General features: G+C 48.8%; 1 long non-coding RNA gene across 1 annotated transcript in view; it reads left to right on the plus strand.

The window, feature by feature from the left end:
* The first annotated feature begins 10026 nt into the window (after positions 1 to 10026).
* Positions 10027 to 20846, plus strand: part of LOC147124909 (uncharacterized) — a 39345-nt gene continuing 28525 nt past the window's right edge. Inside the window, exon 1 of the long non-coding RNA XR_015079220.1 lies at positions 10027 to 10263. This is a non-coding gene — a long non-coding RNA (uncharacterized LOC147124909). The remainder of the gene's footprint in view (positions 10264 to 20846) is intronic.

A 20846-nucleotide genomic window follows, 5' to 3' on the forward strand; every position in this document is an offset into this window, starting at 1 on the left:
CAGGCCGCTGGGCCCCGGAACTTGACTTTCCTCCGACCCTTCCCCCAGGCTCCCCTCCAGGGAAGCCGTGTCCCCTACATCGCCATGGGCTGGCGCGGCTGAGGGTGCCATTGATGGGCCGGCTTCCTCTTCCTCCTCCTCCTCTTCCGAGGGGCTGACACTGGCAGCTTGAGGGACCTCCTCCTCACCTGGCGAGTCACCATCTGAAAGCAGGAAGGCACAAGAGTAGCTTTAGAGTGAGGACAGGGCGTCAGAGAGGGAGGCATGAGTGGTGCCATTCACCGCATTGGTCGGACAGTGGCAAAGGATGTTGATCTGATGCGCAAGTGGAACGAGAGAGGTCCAAAAGGTGATGTCCTTACCATTGGTGCCCAGAACAGGGTCGGCATCTCCAGTGGCAACGGGGCCAATCACCCGGACTCCCATAATGCGTTCCACGCGCTGGTCGAGGTCGGTGAGCTCTTGGAGCTGAGGTCGGCCTCCCCCGGTCGCAATCTGGCTATGCTTGTTGTTAGCCAGCTTGGCCTGCAAGACAAAGGACGGCCTCTAAGTACGGTGTGAAGCCCTGATCTTGTCTGCACTGCCTCCCATGGTCGAAGAGCTTGGACAGTGTGTAAAGTGCAGAATGTGCAATTGATATTCATGCCAGTCCCATAGCTGCTGGATGAGGGCTGGCCATTAGGGCTTTCAGGTCCCTTTGTCCATAATGTGAGGTGCACATGCAAGGATGAGGAGGACACTGGAAAGGGTACTCACCCTGTCAATCCGAGTGAGGTCGTTGAACTTCTTCCTGCATTGTACAGGATTCCTGGCAACCACGCTGTTGGATGTCACCCTGTTGGAGACATCCCTCCAGGCTTTGCGGTAGACGCTGGCCAGCGGCTTCTTGCCACTGTCAGGAAACAAAACATGGCGTCTTCGCTCCACTGAGCTAACCAGCAGCCTCAGGTCACCTTCGCTGAAGGGCTGCGCTCTCTCCTGGGCCTTCTGCATCGTCCTGGGCGGTAAAGAGTTGCAGCAGCAGTGCTCAGGCCTAGGTGGAGGGCTGCAGTGTCCAGGGCGTTGCAGGCAAACAAATCGACCCTTCCCCCTTTAAGAGCTGGCCGGGGCCAGCGTGTCTGCCGTCAATCAAAAAATCACCGCACCTGCGCTGCGCCCGGCCTCGGCGGTATCACTCAGCACCGCCGGCTTAGCGCCTAAAGATAGTCGTGCATCGCCAATTTTAGCACAGCAGCAACCTCTTAGGGCGATGCTACTGAATATCGGCGAAGTGGCCTCGACTTTGCGCCGGGCGCAAACTTCAGCGGCCGCCCGACTTTACCGCCCCAAAAGTGGCTACACTGAATTTCTAGGCCATAGTATTCATAAGTCTTGACAGCACTTCCTGTCAGACTTATGAATGGAGCATTCCCTGCTCCGAATGGCTCCCCATGGCCCACGTGATCCCAGGGGACACATCGAACTAACTGCGCCCCTGGGATAAGCAAGCACTGTGTGCTGGCAGCTGGAGCAGGCCCAGGATCGGAATTCCACAGGGGCCCACAGCACAACGGCCGACGCGCAAGGTAAGTGCAGGTCGGGGGCTTGCACCCACGGGAAGCCCCCGACCCGAATTTCTGGACCAATATGGCGAACCAGAACTGTACGCAGTACTTCAAGTGTGGTCTAACCAAGGTTCAGTACAAGTTTAGCATAACTTCTCTACTTTTCAATTCTATCTGTCTAGAAATAAACCCTAGTGCTTTGTTTGATTTTTTATGGCCTTCTTAACCTGCTTTGCTACTTTTAGTAATTTGTGTGTTTGTACTCCGAAATCCCTTTGTTCCACTACCCCACTTAGATTCTTATTTTCCTATTAATATGTGACCTCCTTATTTTTCTTAACAAAATGTAATACCATGTAGGAATGTCTAGTTCCTATCCAAAGACTGAGGTCCACTCAGGCGCTCAAACAAAACGAAGTTTAATGGAAACTAACAGGTTTAAACAAGTAACTGCAGGAGAACATCGAGTGTAGGTCTATTCAGTTCGGAGGCTCCATGAGGACTGCTGGCTGGTCCCGTGGTTGACGTCATGACGTTCTTCCCGCCAGTGGGGGATCACGTTATGTACAGCGTGACGTCATCGCGTTTACCCGCGCTGTTAAAGTAATCACGCTCTGTACAAGTAAACATTATAAATAAAGATACAGACTCAGGCTGTAGCTAACATGTTGTTAAAGGGAATTATATACAAACAATCTGAGTCCTTTAGTGGCTCCGCCACATGTGCCCCCCCAGAATTGTCTTTAACAGCAAAAGTGAGACGGCGAGGAGGCCTGACAAGCCTGTCCGAGCGACTTCTGTAACCCTGAAGTGGAAGCTGATGGACGGTGGTCGAGCTGGCGGGCGGTTGTGGTGGATCTGGCATGGCGGCTGTGGGCGGTCGGCCCCGTTTTGGCGGTTGAGCAATTTCGACTGGGCGGTCCAGGTCTAAGTGTGCCGGCTTCAGCCAGTCAACCGATATGTGGTCCGGTTTACCTCCGATATCGACCGAAAAGGTTTTGTCTCCCGGCTCTGTGACGCGGAAGGGACCAGTGTAAGGAGGTTGAGCGGGTCCCGGTGAGCGTCGTGGCGGATAAACACGTACTCGGCGCTTTTCAGCTCAGTTGGGACGTGGGAGCTCTGTAAGCCGTGATGCGACATAGGCACTGGAGTGAAACATCCTGGTGGCTGACGAGTTGCTGGGATGTGGACCATGGCTCCGTTGGAGACGGGAGGAAATCCCCTGGTACTCGTAGTGGCTGACCATATACGAGTTCCGCCGAGGACGATTGTAAATCTTCTTTGGGCGCCGTACGAAGACCCAAAAGGACCCAGGGAAGCCTGTCCACCCATCCCGCGCCTTGAAGACTGGCCCGCAGAGTGGCTTTGAGCGACCTGTGGAATCGCTCGCACAGGCCATTCGCCTGTGGATGATAGGCTGTGGTGCGATGCAGTTTGGTGCCGAGCCCCTGAGCCACAGCGTTCCAGAGCTCAGAGGAAAACTGCGGCCCACGATCGGAAGAGATGTCCGCCGGTACCCCGAAACAAGCAACCCAAGAGAAGATGAAAGCTCTGGCCACGTCTGCCGAAGTGGTGGAAACCAAAGGAACCACCTCTGGCCATCTAGTGGTGCGGTCTACCATTGTGAGGATGTGTGTAAAACCTTGAGAAGGTGGAAGCGGCCCCACAAGGTCCACATTCACGTGGTCGAATCGACGCTCCAGAACAGCGAAAGTGGCCAATGGAGCTTTTACATGACGCTGTACCTTGGCCTTTTGGCAGACCACGCAGGTGTTGGCCCAGTCGCGGACATCCAGGTGCATACCGCTCCAGACGAATTTTGACGACATCAGCCTTTGCGAGGTCTTCATGCCAGGGTGTGACAACCCGTGTATGGCGTCGAACACTTTTCGGCGCCAGGCGACTGGAACGATAGGGCGGGGAGCTCCCATGGAGACATTGCAAAGTAGCGTGGTGCCTGTGGCATGGAATTTGACGTTGGCCGCTTGGAAGCTAGAGGGGCTGGTCCTGTATGCTTGGACCTCTGAGTCCGAGGCTTGATCCGCAGCCATGAGGGCATAGTCGATTCCGAGTTGGACTGCGTGCACAGTCGCGCGGGAGAGGCAATCCGCCACCAGGTTGTCTTTGCCGGACAAATGCTGAATGTCCGTGGTGAATTCTGAAATGAACGTCAGGTGACGTTGTTGCCGAGCTGACCACGGTTCGGTGGTCTTGGCCATAGCGTACGTTAGTGGCTTGTGGTCCACATAAGCCGTGAACGGACGTCCCTCTAGTAAGAACCGGAAATGGCAGATCGCTAGAAAAAGGGCCAGCAACTCCCGGTCGAAAGTGCTGTACTTTCTTTCGTTTCGCCGTAGTTGACGGCTGAAAAATGTCAGCGGTTGCCACGTCCCATTCACCCACTGTTCCTGCACTGCGCCTATTGCGTAGTCCGACGCGTCAGTGGTAAGGGCAATGGTGGCACCTGGAAGCAGGTGCGCCAGCATGGTTGCGTTGGCCAAGGCGCCTTTGGTGTCGACGAACGCCCAGTCCATCTCGGCCGTCCAGCTGATTGGATCCTTACCGGACTTGGCCTTGAGGGCCTCGTACAAGGGCTGCATAAGCAGAGCCGCCTTAGGGATGAACCGGTGATAAAAATTGACCATCCCGAGGAACTCCTGTAGGGCCTTGATGGTCTGCGGGCGAGGGAAAGATGTAACCGCCTCGACCTTCATCTGTAAGGGAATTGCGCTATCTGATGTGATGAGGTGGCCCAAGAAATCAATCCGCTGCAGGCCGAACTGGCACTTGGCCGGGTTGATAATCAAGCCATGTTGACTGAGGCGTGTGAAGAGGGTGCGCAAATGGCAGAAGTGCTCCTCTTTGCTAGGGCTGGCGATGAGAATGTCGTCGAGGTGGACGAAGAGGAATTTTAGGTCCCAAAGCATAGAGTCCATCAAGCACTGGAAAGCCTGTGCAGCGTTCTTCCAGCCAAACGGCATCCGCAGAAATTCGAACAGGCCGAATGGGGTGATGACTGCGGTTTTCGGGACGTCTTTCGTGTGCACGGGGACCTGGTGGTAACCACGGACGAGGTCGACTTTTGAAAAAAGGTATTTCCTGCCAAATGGGCCGAGAAATCTTGGATATGTGGGATTGGGTACCGATCAGGAGTAGTGGCATCATTCAGGCGTCGGTAGTCGCCGCATGGCCGCCATCCGCCGCCAGGTTTCGGAACAATGTGGAGAGGCGAAGACCAGGGACTATTTGACCGGCGAATAATCCCCAGCCGCTCCATCGTGTCGAACTCCGCTTTCACAGCCGCGAGCTTGCCGGGTTCGAGTCGTCGGGCCCGTGCGTAAACCGGGGGACCGGTGGTGGTGATGTGATGTTCCACACCATGTTTTGTAGCCGAGGAGGAGAAAGTGGGCCTGGTCAGATCGGGGAACTCTCCGAGGAGCCGAGTGAAGTCGTCTGGAGGTGGGAACGCACAGAAGATAGTGCATGGCACGGCGTTACCACGGTGGCACGGAATGGAGTGGAACGTGGCCGCATTGATCAACCGGCAGTGCCTGACATCGATCAGGAGGCCGTTGGCGCACAAAAAATCCGCCGCAAGGATGGCCTGCGTGACTTTGGCCGTGATGAATTCCCAGTGGAAACGCTGGCCGCCAAAACACACCTGGGCCCGCAGCCTTCCGAAGGTCCAAACGGCCGCGCCATTAATCGCCGCGAGGGCGAGGCCGTGGCCCCCAGCTAGTATATCGAGATTTGACGCAGGCAGGATGCTACACTGCGCCCCGGTGTCGTAAAGGAAACATCGACCAGATAGGGAGTCGGTGATGAAGAGAAGCTTCCCTGAATCTCCGATGGCCATCGCAGCCATGGGGCGCTCGTTAGACCCGGTCCTCCTTCGCCAGGGTGGCTGTAGATTTTTTTTTGTGCAAAAAACTGCAGGGAGGGCAGCAGCATCTTGCTTTCGCGCCAAAACGGGCGTGGTAAAAGCACAACCCCGCTGATTGAGGAGCTGGAGCAGCGTCTGTGGGGGATGGGCGCCTCGTGGCCGCGCAGTGCTGTTGTGTCACCGCAAAAATCTTGTCCGCTTCGGCAGCAAGCTCCACGCAGTCTGTGACTTCGGACCTGGCTAGGGCAGCCTGAACTTGCTCCGGGAGTAGACTGAGGAATAGTTCCCTGAAGAGGAAGCATTCCGGCTCGGACCCGAGGAGTGTGAACATCTGGCTCATGAGCTCGGACGGCTTGGAGTCCCCGAGGCCGGGCATAGCGAGCAGCCGGCGGGCGCGCTCCGACTTCGTGAGCCCGAAGACCTGCAGCAATCGCGCCTTTAAGGTGTCATACTTGCGATCAGTTGGCGGACTACCGAGTAGGCTGACGATCCACGAGGCTGTGGCGCTGTCGAGGGCGGAGACCATGTAATAATAACGGGTCTGATCCGCAATGATGTCCCTGATGGCGAACTGGGCTTCAGCCTGGATGAACCACGCGGCTGGTTGTTGCTCCCAGAACTGCGGTAGCTTCAAGGTAACGGCGTTTGTTTCCATGTGATTATCTTCTGCGAAAACCGTTCGCTAAAGTCGGGGTCACCAATGTAGGAATGTCTAGTTCCTATCCAAAGACTGAGGTCCACTCAGGCGCTCAAACAAAACGAAGTTTAATGGAAACTAACAGGTTTAAACAAGTAACCGCAGGAGAACATCGAGTGTAGGTTTATTCAGTTCGGAGGCTCCACGAGGACTGCTGGCTGGTCCCGTGGTTGATGTCATGATGTCATCACGTTCTTCCCACCAGTGGGGGATCACGTGATGTACGGTGTGATGTCATCACGTTTACCCGCGCTGTTAAAGTAATCACGCTCTGTACAAGTAAACAGTATAAATAAAGATACAGACTCAAGCTGTAGCTAACATGTTGTTAAAGGGAATTATATACAAACGATCTGAGTCCTTTAGTGGCTCCGCCACAACCTCACATTTATCTGTGTTGAAATTCATTTGCCAGTTATATGCTCATTCTGCAAGTTTATTAATGTCTTCTTGAGATAGTGAATAGTTGAGGCCTCAGCACAGATCCTTTTGGGATACCACTAGTCACTTCCAATTCGAGTACATCCCTACTCTCCATCTTCTACCGTCTAACCAATCTCCTAACCAGGTCAATAATTTGCCTTAAATTCCAAGAGCTTTAATTTTAGTTAACAGTCTCTTGTATGGAATCTTATCGAATGTCTTCTGGAAGTCCATATAAACTACATCCATAGACAATCCCTTGTCTACTACTTTAGTTACTTCCTCAAAAAATTCAATTAAGTTCGTTACCTACCCTTTAAAAATCCACGTTGGCTCTCTCTAATCAGCTCAAATTCACAGTCTCTCTGTCCTTAATTATAGATTCCAATAACTTCCCCATGACAGATGTTAGACTAACGATCTATAATTTCCTGGTTTCTCTCTCTCACCTTTCTTAAATGATGGAGTTACATTTGCAATTTTCCAATCTAAACGGACAGTTCTTGAAATGAGAGAACTTTGGAAGGTTATGGCTAAAGCCTTGCAATTTCCTCACCTACCTCCTTTAAAACCCTGGGGTGGAAACCATCAGGTCCTGGGGATTTGTCACTCTTCAGTGCCATTACTTTTTTTAATACTGTTTTCTTGCTTACGATAACTTTAGTGAGTTCCAATCCTTGATTCTCATTAATTTCCCTGGAATTTCAGGTATATTACCCCTTTCCTCTATTGTGAAGACTGACAAAAAGGCCACAATTTTGCCTACTGAGGCGGGTTCGGTGCCGCCAGGGTCGAAAGCGAGGTTTCAGCCTGCTCCCTGCTCCAGCCCACTCTGTTGAAGTGATTTTACGATGATTGGACTTATTAAGCCCGCCCAGCAAGGTTCCTGGCCAATTAAAAGGAAGCGGGGTTGATGATGTCATTTGATGAAGCGTCATCAGCCGGGTTCCTTAAAGGGGCCATGGCCACATTCATTTTGACAGATCTGCTGTCAGCGTTCTACAGCATTGAGGTATTACAAACACTGACGAGCACTGCACAAAGGTACATGGTTTCACCCAGGCTCTCCCATGACTTCCGCCATGATTTGAGCACATAAATCAAGGCTGACACCCCAGTGCAGTGCTGAGGGAATGCTGCACTGTCGGAGGTGTCGTCTTTCAGATGAGACGTTAAACCGAGGCCCCGTCTGCTCTCTCAGGTGGACGTAAAAGATCCCATGGCACTATTTCGAAGAAGAGCAGGGGTGTTAGCCCTGGTGTCCTGGCCAATATTTATCCCTCAACCAACATAACAAAAACAGATTATCTGGTTATTATCACATTGCTGTTTGTGGGAGCTTGCTGTACACAAATTGGCTGCTGCGTTTCCCACATTACAACAGTGACTACGCTTCAAAAGTACTTAATTGGCTGTAAAGACCTTTGAGACGTCTGGTGGTCGTGAAAGGTGCTATATAAATGCAAGTCTTTCTTTTGTTGTTTCTTATGGAGGGAGTCACAGCATGCAGGGAGGTACTCTTCCCTTCCAATGTGGGGAAGAGACCTCCCCAGTACACCAACGCAGCCTGATTGCACATTGCACAGGAGGACACAAGCAGGGATATCATCAGGAGGACCTGGGTGCAGTGGCGCAAACCTTTCAATGATCTCAGTAGATCACGAAACATTAGTACAAAGCCACACTCAACCTTACCCTGCTGTGCCACTCATCACATCCCCATCACTCTGCCTTCCCTACCCTACTCCTGCACATCCTTACTCACACCAACTTACCTTGATCCTCCACCCATCCCTCTCTATCTACATTATCACTTCCCATCTCACTAGCCAGCCCTCACACTCACCCTCACCCTAGTGCAAGCATTCCAACAAACAACACACAAAGGTAGGCACGTGTGTGTTTTAGTCAATGTTCATGTAAAGTTTCTGTTAATGTGTTGTCAAACATTGAAATCTTTATTTTCAACACTTTGCCTTCTTGGACAAATTCATGTGCACCTTTGGAAGTGTCTTAGTGAGTTGCAGAGAATGGTGACACATAACTGTACCCCTCGCAATGGTGATGAGTGTGAAAGGAATGGCTTGGACATTGTAGGGGTGCTTTATGGTGCTGGTGTGGAGTTGTGTTAAACTGGCGCATCATGTGGCAGCCAGGGTGTATAGCTTCAAGTGAAGTAAATCTGGCCATGGTGAGGCCATCCCTGGTGTCCCGGGCAGCAATGTGAACATGTGATGAAAACTTGTGTCCTGTGAAGCATCAGTTGATTGTGGAGATGGTTGGTGTTGTTGTTGGTACTGCTGGTGTGCCTGGTGCTGCTGGTATTTGGGCTGATTGTGGTGGGATTCTGAGGACCAAAGTGAGATTTTTCAAGGGCACCGATGCTGATGGAATAGATGGCAGGTGAGGTTGAGATGACAGAAGGTGATCTGTCAATGGGGAGAGAGGTTGCTCCAATGACGTGACACTGGATAGAGAGTTTGCTCCAGACACTTGCAAGCTCCATAAAGATCTATCTGTCTTCCAAATGTAGTAAGCAACAGCTTCTAACCTTGGAAAGTGAACACCTATGGCTTGGGAGCTTTAATAGACCATTTGCAGCTGTCAAGTTAATCATCACATGCTGACTCAAGACCTGACCTCCTTACCTGACATGATTCCCGAGCAGCGGGGAAGCCATTGGTGAACACTTAAAATCTAAAGGTGAGCTTAAAATAGTTTTAAATTACCTGGTAACAAGTTCTTAATATTCTAAATTGCCCCCGCCCCCCCCCCAACAGACCCAACAGCTGGGAGACTAGCGTGGAGGCAGATTGACAGTGGGGACCCGACCCGTTGTCAATCATTTCAAATTTCACAGCTGACCCGCCTTCGATCCCGTCCTCTCAGCACCAGTAAAATTCTGGCCTAAGTAATTATTCAACAAGTCTGCCATTTCCTTATTTTCATTTGCAATATTACCCGCAGCTGTATTTAAAGGGCCCACTTTACACTTGACTACCCTTTTCTTCTCAAATAATTGTAAAAAAAATGTTGTGTTAATTTTGATGTCCCTCGCAAGTATATTTTTGCATTCCCTATGAAGAGATCACAAAGTCTCTGAGGAATGGACTCTGTCGGGAATATTTTGTGGACTTTATGGGATTTTCCTGAGGGATTATTTCCTGTTGTGGGATTGCCCTGTGCAAGTACGTGAAAGACTGGTTTGTTAAAAACTCCAGAGAATGCATGGCAGTTGGCTATGACAAAAGGACTGTCAGTCATCCAGTATGTATGGGTTCGCCAGACAGTCCTGGAAAAAGGAAGGGGGCCATTGAACTTGATTAGAAAAACCACTCTAATATGCAAAGCACTTCTCACCTCCATCTCAGAAGAGAAGCAGAACAATGAACCCACTGGCCTCAGCCAGCCAAAAGGCAGCCAGTTTTGTTTCCCAACACAAAGACCGAAAGATATGTCCCAGACTTAGGGCCATTAATCCAATACGCATGTGTCCGAGGATGACTCATCACAGATTAAGCACCGGAGTGCTCAGAAGCAAATGGATTTAAAGATTGGTGAGAAAAGATAGGGACTACTATAAAGATAGACTCTTTTCCACCACTCTCTCTCTCTCTCTCTCTCTCTCTCTCGCTTCCTGCTCCTACAAGATCGAACTAACAAGAAGTACCAGAGAAGCCGACGAGCAGAGCGATTGAAACAGACCGCATGTGGGGGTAAGCATAGTCTCTCAGAAGTGAAGCTTTTGGGCTATTCCGAGGGTGGGAGCTTCGTATGGTTTAGCCAGGCGAAGGGGTTTATGCGACTGGGTAATTCGTTGATAGGGGTGGAATTATAGTCCACCATAGCAACAAGGAAATTACTGCTTCTTATAGTCCCCAGTTTTGTACTGTATGTATGTGCATTGTCATCTGGATTTTATTCTCCACAGGGATAGTGATTTCATTTAGTAGTGCATGTTTTAGCCAGTGTATGTCAGACCAAATAAATACAAGTTTGATTTTTCACTGAAGCATTCCTGTCCGTGACTTATTTCATTTACACTCAGAATAATAATTCCTGGTTATAGAACTTTCGTAAGGCGGGGGCGATTCGAACCGTTGTAAGGGGTGGTGAGTGCGTTGTTTGTCAGCTTCACCTCTGATTCCTTTGAGCGGTTCGAATTGCTCCCACTCCTTTTTGTTCTAGACTTTGGACTTATTTAGGGGTTGTAATAAACTTGCAACAGACACCTGGGTTAGTCAAAAAGAAATCAGATCTTTATTTTGAGACAGGAAAATATACAATACAATATAACTTATACTTTAAAGGGGTGGGGGACACACAGAAATAAGCGAGGGCGAATTAAAATATGCAAAAACCCTTACCCTCCCAACCCCACTACACTAGCTAGGCTGGAATCTAGAGGACTAGGAAATGCTCACCAAAATGACTTTTTGACAGAAGTAGAGGTTCGCGATTTCGGGGTTCTCTTTAGTTGTGGCGGTTGGGGCCTGCTGTACCTCGGACGTGGTAGAAGACTGCACCTGCATCGGGTCTTCAGTTTGGGTTGGTCTACAGATGCGGTTAGTCACGCTGTTGGTTCTATCGGGTAAGTACCCAATTTTCTTTGGTTAGGGCTAGTTTTAGGGTCTTTTGTATCCAAATCTTACCCAGGGGTAAGTCAGACTAGCCTGTCGAGTGGAAACAAGTCTTTGGTTCGTGAGTTTTTCGGCGGTTGGTTTTTTTGTTGGTCGTGGTGGCCCAATGTTACCTGGTTGGTGGTAATATTGGCAGTTGTTGGTTTCTGTAGGCCTTTGGTTGCCACGATCGCTGTTTCTTCTTTCTTCCTTCGAGTCTCCATTGATAATCTCTCTCTTGAGCTGTACTGTGCTCTCGCTGACCTTCTGACGAGCTGACTGACCGACTTGTGCTGAACTTGGCTCGACTCTTGTCTCGACTTGACTGTTGAACTGAAAAGGCAGGCCTCAATTATACTAATTTGGGGCCTGGCTTATCTGACCGCCAAATCTCGGGTTTCTTTGTTAAATTTGGCGGGCTCGTTATTTTTAATGTCCTTTAAAACTTTGACGAGCTTCGGGGATGGCCCATCCAAACTTAACGAGTTTAGGGGATGGCTCATCCAAACTTAATCGGCCTTTAACTGGTTTTGGGATTGCCTTGAAACCAGTTTTAAAATGCAAAATGTTTGTTAATCTCTTTAAATTGACTTTGGACTGTGGTTTGTTTGTGGTAACCTGTAGGGCTAATGTTCCTTCCTTTGTATTCCTGGGGACATGTCCTGTTTATTCGATATCTGGTTCTGCGAATTCTCGGCGGGAAAACCGGCTTCATTGTCCTTATGTAAAACTGGGGTGGCCCTGGACATTCCTTGGACAGTCCAATATCCAAACCATGGGGGCCCACCCCGCCTCCCCGTTGTTCCAGCCTTTTGCAAGCCTGGACATGTCTTTTAAACCAGCCAAACTTCTTGGCATTTTTATTTTAAATCCCTTTTGCCCAATAACTTTTTTTAAAACAGTCCAAAAGTCTCTTCCTTAATCAACTCTTTGAAATCTTCTGTTTGGCCCAACCACACTTTTTCCCCTTTTACAAATTTCTTCTGTGATGTTCCAAAATCCTTTTAAAAATGACTTTCCTTGTGTTCTGGGGTTGTGCAGAAATTTTCGAACCTTACACTTCCCCCTTCATACTTTATAACACTACAGTATCATGCAGGTGTGAGCAAAATTTCTGATCCTCGGGAGCCAACCTTCCCCTGTATTATTAAAACTAATACCCAAACAAAACACTCTCCCATTCCCTTTAGGTATAGTGTTTATCAAAAATACACAAAGTAAAACTTTTATTACATTCACATCCAAGCACGGAGGGGGTCCAACACCCCTGCACCACTTGGAAAACACACACACAGGAAAAATAAATTGGCACACACACTCATCAAACTTTATTTTTAATCACGTTCACTGTTGTTTTTATAGCTGGGCATAGCCTTTATTTTTGTTTTTGTCCCATCCTCCCTCATGCTGAGAGCGGATCATTTGGTCCCTTCCTTTGCACTTCGCACACAACAGATAGAAAACTATTCCCAGCTGGCAAACCACTAAAATGTGCAAAGCCAGCCTAAACCAATATTTTCAAAAATGTCCCACCAGGGTGGAACCACAATATCCAATATCTTGGCCCCTATCTCCACTGTCTTCTGCTCCAATGTATAGAAATGTTTCTGTGAGATGACCACTGCTTTTAATAGGGCGGTAAGATGTTCTGGTAGAGGGGGGAACTCATAGCCAAAATGTGTTACATATCTTTGCAGGTTGGTGATGTTTTCCCTGATAGTGAGGTGAACAGTCGAGGGTTCAGAGATGGTTACAATCCATTCCTGGGCCACTTGAACTTCTGCCTCGTGTTTAAAACAAAAACTGCTGTCACTCACCGGACACCAGATGTACTGTCCATGTCGGTAGTGGGGCGCACTTGTGGTGATACAATATGTCCCACCCCCTATGAATGCTACCTGAGGGGAAACATGGTCTTTTGCCATTACCTCCATGGTACAGTTCACAGGTTGTGCGCCAGCACCTTTAAGCCCGCACTGTGGCCTTGAATAGGCATTCAAATGCTGGGGACACAGTATTATGCGTGCTCTCCGGTTCCGGCACCCGGAGAGGTCTGTACCTGTCATAGCGTGCTCCCACTTTATGACATAAGATGGGATCTCTGCAAAACAAACGTGTGCACCCCCTTGAATGATCCCAATGTCCTCCACCCTGTATACTGGTGCGGGTCGGGCTGTCCCACCCATGACCGGCATCCTCACTACTATCCCCATGATACTGTGATTGGAACGTCCAAAATCCACTGGGACAGGGTAGGCTTCAGAAGCTAGACGGAGCTCACACGAGCTCAGCGAATTACTAAATGGCTGGAGGGCTGTGAGGTATTTGTTGCTAATCCAGGAGGGGACTAAACCTTGTTTTAAATCCTCCAGGTTTCTGCGGCCCTCGCCTAGCAACCATGCCCTGTATAGCACGCACACCTCATTCTGTGCAGCTTGATCCGAAGCATTCCTGTCTTCCCGTATAAGTGCATTTACTGTTTTGGCGTGTTTCTCCAGCTCAGCTATTATCTCCTTTAAATGGACCATCATGGCCTGGTCCTCATGCAACTCTGAGCCCACCACTGTGTTCTCTTCTGTTAGGAGTTTTCTTAACTGGGTCTTTAAACCATTTATCTGAGTTTGTAACTCTATATCATCTAGGCTGTTTATCACTGAGGATCCTGTACTATAAGCTGTGAAAATATAATTCCAGGTCCCCCTTCTTTGTCTCCCTGCACCCATATTATGTTCAGGGTGTAAACTGTACAGTTTCGCTTTGTCTACATTGGCAAAGTCAAATTCCTAAAATTTTCTAAACATTTCCTTCAACAGGGCTTGGTACAATCGTTCTGTCTCTTTAGGGCACCACTCAGGTAAGTGCACCTCGGTCAGCTTCAGGATCACTGAGGCCACTGCATAGTGTACCCCCTGGTACAGCAGCTTATCTGTTGGTACTAGGACTAAACCATTCCCTGATCCCTTGGTGGTGGTAGGACACCACTGGACTATAGTCCGTGATGTCGTGGTCGTGGGCAAGGGCTTTCGGGGGCGGGTCACAAGTTCAGTGGCATTCACTGGGATCGGGGAGTGTGGGACCGCGCACGCATGCAGGCTGGAATCCCACTCCACCCCCTCCCCGGCATCTTGCTATTGCCGGTGGAAAATGATAGATACGCCTTTGGGGCAGACCTTCTCTGACCCCCACATACAGACATAAATCCCCTGATCCGGTTCCCACCACTTGTCCCAGCACACACTCAATCCCCCTCGGGTCCCTGTAATCGTCCGATGGGTATTGTTCCCCAATCGTTCCCAATCGACTGCGGTGTTTCCTATATCCTTGCTCAGCTTTCTGAGCCACCACCACCTATCCAAAGGAATCTGTCCCTTGCATGTCAAGCATACACATTTCCCCGCAGTGACACTGACCCTTGTAGCAACGACCTGTACCCTGGGGCACAGGAGTGAGGCCTCCCCATACGTGAACCCGGTCTGGCTGGAGTACTGGGTCGAATTGGACCCCAACCAGCCTGGCCACCTTCCCTCATGGAAGTAAATGGCGAGCTCCTCCACACCCCGTTCGCCACCTCCAGCGGTAGCGATCGGTGCTCTCTCTCCTGAACACCTATAGATATGGGAGTTCTCCCCTCTTATGTTCATTAATAACTACACATTCTTATTATGAACACAGCTAGCTTTTGCTAGTTACTTTATTGAGCCCATGTGGACTAGGTACAGTATCTGTAGAGGCTTCCATCTTAACTGCTGCCTTGTGGGTAGCCTAGTGCCTCATGGGTAATGTAGTCTTAATATATATACAGCTGGGTAGTGTAGTCTTGTACATACAGCTATATCCAGCTCTACACAGCTCTACGGCTCCACCTAGTGTCCACTATAGAATGACATGTTATTGATCATTACATCTCCCTTTCTTTGAGGTTTAACAAAATCAATATCAACTTTCAAGAAAACAATAAAGATAATATCAGTAACACTTTTGTTAGTGCTCTATAAACATAAACATTTTCAAAACAGTCAATACATTTTCAAAGCTTTACATTGTACTCAAAGATTAAGTCTATCAGGTTCTTTTACTTCACGTGTGGATCTTCTCAACACGGGTAAGTCTGATGTGTCTTCATGAGATTGATCTGGCGGTGAATGACAAGATGCAGTTGCGGCATTGTCATCAATCTGCTCTTGTATAGGTCGAGGTCTCCTTGCGATCTTTGCTTGGAGAGGGTTTCAGTGTTTCCTTCACTCTTCATGCCATAACTCTCAATGTAGTCAATGCACTCTCGAAAAACTGCTGGCAGCTGGATCCCATCATACAGCATAGTCCTCTCAGCAGCCTCGGCTAATGGAACACCAAAGATTGGCCTGAGGGAAGAAGGAGTATCCACCGGAACTGCTTCCTGCTCTGCTGCAGGCTTCTTCTTTTCCTTTTACTCTTTCCACTGCTTAACAGCATCTGCTGCAGTTATATCTTTGGACTTTTTCTTCTTGTGTTTTTCCTCTTTGTGCTTTTCTTCCTTTGGCTTCTCTTTGACCTTAAAGTCTTTTTCTTTCTTCTTGGAGAAACTAGGCTTTTTGAAGACATGGATACCCTTTGGCCTTTTCATCCTTGATAGGCTCTCTGCTTCATCACCTGAGTCATCTGGTCTGCTTATGGCACAGTTTATACGGTAGACTCTCTTGACCAGTTCTAAGTCTTCACAAGCTTTGTCACCTAATAGTGAATCAAGTCTTTCAGCCACAACAGAAAACATGAGATGATGCACTTTGCCTCTGACTGTCACTTTAAGTCTGCATACACCTAAGCTATCTATTTTCTGTCCATTATAGCTCTTCAGTAGTACTGACTTTTTCTGTATTTTGGGCTTTTCTTCCATATTTTTATGTCACTCATACTGATTAAGTTTGCTTTTGCCCCAGTGTCCAGTTTCAATGTAACTAATGCTCCATTTATCTGCAGTGGGATCATCCATTTGTCCACTTTTACTGCATTGACTTTATGTTCAGCATTGTCCATTTCTGAGGGCTGCACATTTTCTGTATCTTTTTTGATATCGTCACATGACACCATTCCTACAAAAAATGTCTCACTTAAATCAGTGTCCTCAATCACATTAACTTGTTGCCCTTCCGTTGTTTTTACTTTTGAAAAGCATTGTTTGGCAAAGTGATTCTTTCCATTACACTTTGTGCACATTTTTCCAAACGCTGGGCATTGTCTTAACTGGTGTTTGTAACCATAGCGTTTACAATTAAAAATTTCATCCTCTGATTGCTTTTCATTTCTGTTCTGCCCACGTTTCTTCCCCTTATAGGACACAGCACCGACAGCAGCATTATCACTCATTACAATCGCATCATTATTGATTTCACTGAAAGTCTTCACGTGCTTTTGAGCTAGCTCGCTGGCTTGGCATATTTTCACTGCATTTTCCAAATTTAGTTCGGTTTCTCTCAACAGACGTTCCCTGACTTTTTTATCATGAATACCAAACACAATCTGGTCACGAATCATGGATGCTTTGAGCTCAGAGAAATTACATGTCTGTGCTTTCAGTTTTAGATCAGTTATAAAGCTATCAAAAGTCTCATTTTGTTGCTGTGTCTGAGAACAGAAGATGTATCTTTCATAGGTCTCTTTCTTTTTGGGAGAGCAATGTGCATCAAATTTTTTTCGCACATCTTCTAATTTTTCTCTGTTCTCCACTGGATTAAATACAAATGTATTAAATACCTCTATCGCCTGTGGGCCTACAACCGTAAGCAGCAACGCTATCTTCCTTGCGTCTGGCTTTGTACCGAATCCGATGGCTGCAATGTAGAGTTCGAATTGTTGTTTAAAAATCTGCCAATTGTAGTCGATTTTTTCCTCGAGATTCAAACGTTCTGGTGGCTTCAAATTCTCCATATCGCTTTTCACAATTTTCAGCAGATCTTCACCACCCTGGTACCATCTTATGTTCATTAATAAATAGACATTCTTATTATGAACACAGCTAGCTTTTGCTAGTTACTTTATTGAGCACATGTGGACTAGGTACAGTATCTGTAGAGGCTTCCATCTTGACTGCTGCCTTGTGGGTAGCCTAGTGCCTCATGGGTAATGTAGTCTTAATATATATATAGCTGGGTAGTGTAGTCTTGTACATACAGCTATATCCAGCTCTACACAGCTCTATGGCTCCACCTAGTGTCCACTATATAATGACATGTTATTGATCGTTACATCCACGTCTCCTCAATCACTGATGCTCACCCCCACCAGGGTGAGCAGGAGCAGAACCTTCCTCATCCCGATTTCCTTTCTGCGGGGACACACAAACAAAATAGCCATGTCCCTCGAAGGTTCTCTGGCCTGACACAGTTATCAAAATTCAAAACTTAAACTTATCACCACTAAAATTAAACTACTAAAATTCAAAACTTCCAAACTGTAAAACATTCTTAAAATACTCCAGAAAGCTATATACATCCGCCGCCTATCTCCAGACGGCCAGGCTAATTCCTGATTGGCCTGTACCTTTTGTGGAATCTGGGCAGCTTGTACGCCTGGGCGTAAGGTGACCTATGCCACCGGACTCGGAGAGTCCTTCTTAAAACAACTGGGAGTTTCCCTGACTCCCAGTTAACCAGGGGATTGTGTCCTCCGGTGCTGCAACACACTACTCCCTTCTTTGTGGCTGCCAAGTCCCTATCCTATCCTGTGGGTTCCCCGCAGCCTGATGCCGCAGGCTGGGGACCCTTCTCTCTCTCCTTGCCCAACACTACCTCTCCTGTGAGTCCCTCACCTTTGGAGGCTATAGGCTGGGGATCCGTATCCCTAGATTTGTCCCTAACCTTTGGTTATTTTGCTATCGTACTTTGGTTTTCCCTTCCTGCTAAGGATTCTCCTGGGGCTGGACCGTTTAAAATAATACTCAGGTGACCAAGGTAGCTTAGGCTGTGGTGTGCATGGAGACCTCCTTAAGGCTCTGACTACTGGGAGTGTACCTGAATCCCGCTTAATTGGTGGGAGGGCCTCTCCAGTCACACAACTCACTGCCCCAACCTTTGCGGTCTGTGAATCAGCTACAGCTGCAGGTGGTTGCTCTCTAGCTTAAATGCAGTTAACCCTTGCTGACCATTCTCCACTCTCCGCCTTAAACAGCTTGCACTGATTAATGTGGAACCACTTTGTGCAGTGGGGCATCTTGATGGCATACACCATGGGGCTTGCCTTGTCCACAATGCTGTATGGTCCCATATACAATGGTTCGAAACTTCCCAACCGGGTAAAGTTTCTCACCATGACCTGATCCCCTATCTCCCACTCGTGGTGCCTGTTGGGTTCTAGCAGCAATCAGTTACTCCGATGCTGCTTTCCTATGTTGCTAGCAGCCTGCCAGTGAATCTGTTTGAGGTGTTCAAACAGATTTCTGACAAAACTGTCCCGGTTCACCTCTCTGAGCTGACCTTCCATCAGCACCGGTGCTAGCATATGGGCGGGGTCCGCATAACCCTGCCAGTCATCAGCTCATGGGGAATACCCCGTGCTCTTTGACTGGCTGGCTCGGATCCCCATCAAGACTAACGGTAAGACCTCCACCCACTTCTTGGGTGAGTCTCCCGTTTCCTTCCTCAGCTTTTCCTTTATGGTACGGTTTAAATGCTCTACAGGACCCGATGTCTGCGGGTTGTAGGCGACGTGCCATTTTCCTTTAAAGCCGAGTACCATGAGGGTCTCCTGCATGACTTGTCTGGTGAAGTGACTCCCTTGGTTGGACTCCACATACTGTGGGAGTCCCCATTGTGAGAACACTTCCCTGACCAGGATCTTAGCTGTACCCAACGCGGTAGCTGTACGGCAGGGAAAAGCTTCCACCCACTTTGAGAACACATCCACCAGGACTAGGCAATACTTGTAGCCTCCCTGGGCGGTGGGTAGGGGCCCGATGTAATCGATCTGGATCGACTGCCATGGTCCCTCTACCCTCCTGGTGTGTCCCAAAGATACCTTCCTTTTCTGGGGGTCAGGGTTATTGGCAGCACACACCAGTCGGCACAGAACTCGCGGACCTGTTCCCTCAGTCCTGGCCACCATCCTGCCTGTTCCACCCTCTGCCAGGTGGCCTCAGACCCGGGATGCCCCGCTCCTGGACCCTCATGGGCCAGTTGGAGGAATTCCCTTCTGTGCTGCTGCGGCACTACCCATTGCTCCCCCCTGAACAGCATGCCTTCCTTTATGGTGATGGCTGCTGTACCATACGGGCCCTCTACCTTCTCCCCTTTTGTGAGTGCATCCAGGACGGCTCTGAGGATGGGATCTCATACCTGGGCCTGCTTTAGGTCTGGGACCAAAGCTACCCCTTGTGTGCCTCCCTTGTCCCAGATTGCAGCTACCGACCCTGTCTGATAGGGGTCCCAAAACTCTCCTTCCCTAGCTCCCTGCTTGGCTAGTTCATCTGCCCTTTGCTTCCCCTCTCTCAAGGGCTCTGTCTTCGAATGGGTCTTAACCTTATGGATAAAGACATTCCATTCTTTCCCTACTGCTGTCATGATTTTCTCCAGCAGAGGCTTGATGGCTAGAGGTCTCCCGTCAGCGGAGGTGTATCCCAGATGGGACCAGATGGCCAGGTATTCCATACACGAATTGCACATAAACATGCTGTCCGAGCAAATTGTGTATGGGGTAGAGAATTTCTCTGGGTGTGTAACCATGTACACTACCATGGACAGTTCAGCCTGCTGGGCACTCATGGTGCTGGGGAGTTTAATTGCCAGGGCAATGTCTGCCCCTGGGTCATAAACTCCACACCCTGTGAGTCGTTTCCCAGCAGATACTGTGCTGGAACTGTCCACATAGATTTTGCGGCCTGTGGGGTGTATCCCGGCCCGAAAACCTACGTCTACTTCCCATACCCCTTCAATAGAACACCTGTGGGCTGTCCCTGGATAGGTCATGTTGGCTGCGAGCTTTGGCTCACAGAGACCCTTTACCCTTAGATCTATCTGTGAGAGAAGCAGGGTCCAGCGAGCAATGCGGGTGCTGCTCACTGTCCCATGTATAATTCTCCCACCTAGGAGCATCTGGGTGGGCGTGTGATGGGTGAGGAGGGTGATGGGCGAGGTGTCTATGAAGATCAATGATCTTTTCACAGCCCAGAGAGTGGCGAGGAGCTGCCTCTCACAGTTGGAATAGCCCTTTTCTACCTCTGTGAGTATCCTGGAGGAGTAAACCACTGGTCTCAGCTGACTATGCTGCTCCTGGAGCAGCACTGCACTCAGACTGTCCCTGCTGGCTGCTACCTCCAAGAAAAACTCTTTTTCCCATCTATCACCCCTAGAGCTGGTGCGGTCTGCAGATTTTTCTTGAGGCTTACAAATGCTGCCTCGCAACCCTCATCCCAAACTGTAGGGGGGCATCTTTTACCTGGTTTACGGTAATTTACCTGGTCAAGCAGCTTTTTGCTGCTGCACTCTGACCAATCCCAAACAGCGGTTTCGAATCGCTAAACCATCCCTTCCAGTTCTGACTGGAGGAACTTATAATTAATGATATATTAAAAACGGACAAATGATCTGGATGCGAGAAAGTCAAACTTTATTAACTAAATAAACTACACCACACGATCAATACAACAGTTAAAATTGCTTAACAGGGGAAGGCAGACAGCAAAAATGAGGGATAAATGGCTACAATGTTAA

Source organism: Somniosus microcephalus, chromosome 1 (genome assembly GCF_052327205.1).
Source record: "Somniosus microcephalus isolate GS21.2 chromosome 1, FLI_Smic_1.0, whole genome shotgun sequence".
Lineage (NCBI taxonomy): Eukaryota > Metazoa > Chordata > Chondrichthyes > Squaliformes > Somniosidae > Somniosus > Somniosus microcephalus.